Here is a 6760-nt window from a genome sequence, read left to right as displayed (position 1 = left end):
CGGCAATGTAAAATAAAATTTTCAGAATAAAAAAAATGCTGCGCTTTGATCAAGAATACGATTTATTTCGTAGGAATGCACTGGCGAACTATTCATTACCATTTTCTTCTATGATAATTCATCTACACAACCGCATGTCTTTGTTATCTCAGTAAACAGCATCAAAACTCTGCTTGTCAAGTGGAAAGTCTTATACTACAGGGCTCTCGATTCTCTATATACGGGGTCGATATTCGGCCCCGTTCCCAATGCAAAAATTGTTACTTTTTTTCCCAAAAGAAAGGTGTAAATTTCCCAATTTCCATAGCAAAATATTAATTAAAAAATAAAAGTCCATGAAACTTAATCGCAAAAAAACCCAAACGAAATACACTTGCAAATGAAAGTGAATCTGTACTACTATTTTAATAGTTCGCGCCAAATGCATTCGTAAACTGGTTCGGGGAACCAGATTATTGTTTTTACAAAAATATGTACTAACTATGAGAGCAGAGTATCTTGTCATGTAGTTTCAACAAAAAACATCATATTGGTTTCAAAAATAGACTTTTCATTTAAACATTAGTAAGCTGCACCTAGAAACATACCCTCGCTTCGGCATGTTCAGTCTCGCGCTGTATTGATAAGCAAACTTGTCCATGTGATCGAGGAAATTCGGGACTACTTGACTAGCGACTGTCACTCAGAAAGACATATAACCGCAATTATCAACACTCAGAGAAAGTAACGACAAAGCTAATGTACTTTCATTAAAAGCCTATGTACCCATGTTTGTTCTGTTTAACTGTTTATTCCAAACCAGAGGTAAATTGATGACAAAATGCTAGAAAAGCAAAATTTTAGGATTTTTTTAATGAATTTTGGTTATCCAACTTTTCCCAAAATGATGATAATTTTCCCAATTTGAATGGCCCCGGCCCCAGTCCCAAAAAGTGGTGTGAGAGCCCTGTACTGCTAATGAAATTGTATGTGCTAATATAAGGTAAACAATATCATTTACTTATAATTATCTAAATTATATTATGTTTTGGGTAAATAAACATGGTGATAAAGGAGTTGCCTCTCTCGTTAGTATACGGGTCCCTGTTATTATAGCGAGTGAAGCGAGCGTCACGAAGGGATTCTCGTCACTGCGAGCTCTAACGTCAATGTCTAGGCCAAAAGAAAACTGGGACTACTGCATATCTATTCAATAGAATTTTTCCGGAGTAACTTTGGACCCACAATGCATCGCTTCAAACACAAAAGCTAAAGCAGCATTCCCACGAGAATAATAACAAAAGTTAAACGAATTATACACTTGCCTTGATTTAATGAATCTATTGCAAAAAATAAAACGATTCTTCATTAAAATCAGCCATGCATAGTCTTTGGTTTGGTAAAGCAACATGCATACAAACGTGATGTCAGAGTCTTAGATGCACCAAATGTCACGTGCACTTTGGCCAGCCCGATCTAAATGAAAACTGAGCAATTACCTGCGCTCGTCCTAACAGTTGCACCGTCAACATATTACTATGGTTTAAAATTTATTTCCGAAACAAGTTCTTGTGGCAAGCTGTTCAAGCCCCATCAAAGTTTAGATTTCTTAAAATAAAAATAGTTGTAGGTAAACAAACTATCACCTAGTTTAATATATAAATAAAATAGTACATAAAAACTTTAGGAAAATTTGCAAACTAAACCTTAAAGTGGCTATAATGTCAATCAAATATTTCATTTTAAAGTGGCAGTACTTGCACACACTGATGACTGAAGTTGTCAACACTTTCACCTTCATGAACTTCACTACACCTAAATGAAAGGGTTACACTTGCCTTAAAACATTTCATTAACTTAAACACCACTTACAAATTATTTGGAAAATTCTTCTGATGTACAATTCCAGATATTTACATTTAAGTATTCTTGTTTTTTAATCACTTGAAAACATTAACAACAATATCTCTACGACATTTTTGTACTTCCGTCAATCGAACGCATGCGCCCGAGGGAAAAAGACATTCTGTATGTCGATCCCAACCCTTAAATTAAAAAAATCATCCCTGAAATTACAAAAATAGAAAAATTCAGTAAAATAAACAAATGAGTAAATAACTAGATATAAAATATTCCAAACTTTTAAGAGCGTTATCATGGTTATACAGACGCGGATCCAGAAATTTTTTCCAGGGGGGATCCACTCTAATCATGCTAATCCCCCCAAAAAATCCAAGCCAGAAATTTCTTGACAAGCAAAAAAAAAAAAAAAAAAAAAAAAGTAAACTCGCCAAAACGTCAAAAACCTATTTCGTGGGGGTGGGGGTAGTCCATTACTTCAAATGCTTCACACCATTGAATTTTCATACCAACATACCAATTTGACACATTTACCAGGGGGGTCTGCGTTTTCCAGGGGGGATCCAAGGTATCTATTTTTCTTGCTTTAGTATATAAATTTAATAACCTTGCAAATTCCACGAGGGGTCCTGACCCCCCGACCCCCCTCTAGATCCTCGCATGTTATAGGAAGAACATTTCAAATATTAAATGAACATATACATGTAATCATGGTAAAAGGGACATTTTCAATGCAGCTGCTTGTCACTCACTCAGAACCTGAATACGCTGTTTATTGACTGAATTTCTTTTTAACCCTTTAAATTATGTTAACAAATAGACGAGTTTCATATGAAAGAAATTATAAAATTATAAGTATTAGCGGAAAATCCAGTAAAAGACTCAAAATGCACTTAGACACATACGCATCGGAAGCAATTTGAAAGGGGGGGGGGGCTAATTAAAAGTCGGTGAGGGGGGGGGGGGCAAACTAACAAAAAAAAATGTTACCCCCAATTTTCAATGCCTAGAATATGACAATCTTTGCAAAAAAGTGGGAGGGCTAAGCCCCGCCCTCCCCCGGTTCTGACGCCTATGAGGCATGACAAGAGAGAGAGAGAGAGAGAGAGAGAGAGAGAGAGAGAGAGAGACTGCCCCCCTCCCATTTAATTTTTTCCAGTGGGTCGATCTGTACAATCTGAATAATATGTATAAAGTACTCCGATCCTCAGTCAGGAAGGATTAATCTTTAATTTATTATAGTCTCAAAATGAAGCTTGAAAATTAAAACTTTTCATGCAACAATTTTCATTAATTTTTATTCCTTTCAATGTGCTTCAAGGTTCTTAGAATATCTCAAAAAGGTCTTATGAAAAGTCGTAATTTTTACCCTATAAAGTATTTTAAGATTGCACATTTAAAGAAATGAAGGTTCTTTTAATCCAACCATATATACTAATGAATGAAAGCCCAATGAGCTCATTTTCGTTGGTAAAAAAATAAAATTTTCGCGTTGTAACGCGAAACTTTCGCGTTATTTCGCGAAATAATATGCATATAGTAATGTTACTCAGGAACCTTGATCTTGACTGACAGATAAGAACATGAACACAGAAGGAAACTCTCAAGAACTTATCTATAAAATATCATTTCCTCAGATGTATTGGAGAAATGATGCGAGAATAGGATAGATTAGACAACAGAATATTTTTTATTTTAAAACCTTTCCATTGAATTAATAAAATGAATTTTACTTTCTTGTACATTCTTTTTAATTGTTAAATTCTGGAGACTGATTATTTTAAGGAAAATCTCTACTTGACACTTTTTTTCAAGCTGTTTTAATCAGTAACATTTACTACAACTGTACCACTAGTAAATGAAGCAATCAATTATTTTGGACAAAAAAATTATGCACTGTATATAGACACATAACTTAAAAGTGAATGAACAATGTATCATTTCATGAGCTTAACGGGCCATATGATGCTGTTTAAATATTAATTATAATTGGATATTGTTAATTACAAATTTAGTGAGGAGGAGGGGGCTCTAAATTTTCTCCAATATTTATATATCCGAGGGGTTATAGAGAAGTTCGTGGACTAGCCATAAATAAAAACTATTAAGGTATACAGTAGAGTTTGTACACTTTGAATTAATTGTCAATATTTTCGTAAGCAATGGAATGACAACGTGGCGCAACCTCAAAATACGATATCGTATTTCCACAGTGAATCCAACGGAGACAAATGAAAATCTGCCATCCAATTTTCACAAATGAAAATCTGCCATCCAATTTTCACAAATGCGGTGGGACACAATTGACAAATTTACCTCATTTTGCCAATTTTCTGAGATCTTGATCCTTATAAAATAAAGTTATTTCAAATTCTCTAGAGATTGCATAAAAAGACGCCGTAAAGGAGTGATTTTCCGAAATTGATATAATCTTGAAGTTTAACTTTTGGAAAACTCGCATAAACTTTGAATTGTTTGAACAGCGTTTAGAAAGACAAATTGTTACGGTAAAGACGCGAAAGTAACGCGTTAATTCGCAAAAGTTTCGCGATATAACGCGTAAGGATCGCGTTATAACGCGGAAGTTACGCGTTAATTCGCGAAAGTTTCGCGTAGTTTCGAGTTATAACGCAAAAGTGGCGCGTTTTTTCGCGATATATCGCGAAAGTTACGCGTTATATCGCGAAAATTTTATTTTTTTTAACCTACGAAAATGAGCTAAATGGGCTTTCGTACTAATGTTTATTAATATTGTAATGGTTAGCGTATTTGGTCATGCCTACTATAGTCGAATCAGAGGGGATATTGGAAAGTGGACTCTTCCAATAGGCTGATCACCCCTCTGAGTAAATAGAATGGTCCGTAGGTATATAAATGAGAAGCTCGCAGCTGCTAGGCATTATTCTGACGGAATCAGACTGAATCAGTTGTTCAGATAGGAAGATAGAAGAAGAAAGCGCAAGGTAATAAAGTCATTACTTGAAATAAAGAAATAAAGCAAAGGTTAGAAGCGCATTAGTGGAAAGTGAACAGTCTAGAGGAATTGTGGTGAGGTACCAGGGCGAAGTAATTCTGCATAAGAGTGAAAGAACCTGGTACTTCACTTAACAATAGGAACTCTGACTATTCCAGGAACACAGTGCAGGTTACCTTGCTCAGAACCACGGCCTACCTTTGAAATTAATTGTACATAGTTCCAATCAATAATAACTCAGATAGAGTAAGAGGAAAAACATATATATATTAATAAAGAACCCTTGTCCCTTGTAGAACCCAGTAGGTTTACACGTTACATTTTGGTGGCAGCCGGTCAAGGGATAGGGTATTTAATTTAGTTTGATTTTCATTATAGATTTAATGATATTTAGTAGAAAATTCTTGTTTTTGTAATTGTTACTTGGTTGGGGTAGGCTGTTTAGAAAAGACCAAGTACCGTGAAGGTACCACGTACAATTTAGGATCCGTGACACTGTACCTATATAGAAGAAGGAACTTTGTTCAAGGGTACTGTGTCCTGTGTACTCGGTTACTTTGTATCAGGAACCGTGTTCTGTTTTATGATTAAGGGTACTGGGTATCTGTTTACAGTATACAGGACTGTTTTGTGAAGTTATAGATTTAAGAAAAAGCCCAGTACTATCATTGAGATGAATATACCGATATTGGAAAGGGAAATTTTAGGGGATCTCGAGGCGATAGATGACAAGAGGCAAAAACTTAGGGAAACGTTAGAGACCTTAAGATCTATACCGTCCATTCACAAATCCAAGGAACCCCCATTTTCTGTGATCCGAGACTCAGGTGTAGACATGAAGCAGGAAAACGTAGACGATACAGCAGATGAGTTTTGTCAAAAATACTTACGTCCGTCTTACCCCACCAGTAGTACCTACAGTCGTAACACAGGAACTACAGCGGCTAACTACAGAGGATGGGAAACTCCGAAATATACCTCTGCTAATCTAGAGGAACGAGGTGATCGACCAAAGGATGGTAGTTATGAACTACACAAAGACACTTGGAGCAAGGGGTCTCTTGATAAAGATTATCAATTTTACCAAAGATTTTCTACACCCAAGCCACATTCTGAATTACGGGAAACCAAAGCTACGACAACTCCAACAAGTGTTACATGGAGCTTCACAAAAGACAGTAGTCCACTGGCCAGTGTATACCAAAGTAGGGGAGCCGAGGTAACGCCGAACCAAAGCACAAGTAGTGAACAGTTTGGGAAGACTGTGATGAAACCGGCTACATTTTATGGAAATGGTTCATGGATAGACTATAGGGCGCATTTTGAAGCATGCAGTAACATTAACATGTGGAACCCGAGACAGAAGGGACTGTACCTTGCCACATCCTTACGGGGACAAGCCCAGACGGTATTAGGTAATATGCGACCAGATAATGCATGTGCATATCGGGATCTATGTGAGGCACTGGAGTCAAGGTTTGCCCCAGCCAATCAGACCGAACTGTACAGAGCAATGTTACGGGAGAAGCGTCAAAAACCAAAGGAAACCTTGCCTGAGCTAGGTGAGAGCATACGAAGGTTGACTCATTTAGCATACCCCACAGCTCCATGTGAGGTGACTGAAATGATAGCAAAAGATCAGTTTGTTGACGCTCTCACTGATTTTGACATGAGGTTAAGAATTCAGCAATCGAGACCCAAATCACTTAATGAGGCCATACGACTTGCAGTAGAAATTGAGGCATTTTGTAGGGCTGAGCGTCAAAGGAGACAAGAAGCTGGATTTGCCAGGGGAGCATTAGTAGAAAAAGCTACGATGAAAGAACCAGAGAGCAATATACGGGGTGATTTAGATGATCTGAGAGAAGAACTGAGAACATCTCTTAGGGAGATAGAGCGTAAAATGGAGGCATTGGCTGACGCCAAATTAAAGGAAAAGAACTCTAA

The sequence above is a fragment of the Saccostrea cucullata genome, unplaced genomic scaffold (assembly GCF_032062105.1).
Source record: "Saccostrea cucullata isolate Sc308-1 unplaced genomic scaffold, CSIRO_AGI_Scuc_v1 ctg3886, whole genome shotgun sequence".
Taxonomy (NCBI): Eukaryota; Metazoa; Mollusca; class Bivalvia; order Ostreida; family Ostreidae; genus Saccostrea; species Saccostrea cuccullata.
Note: the sequence above shows the minus strand (reverse complement) of the source record.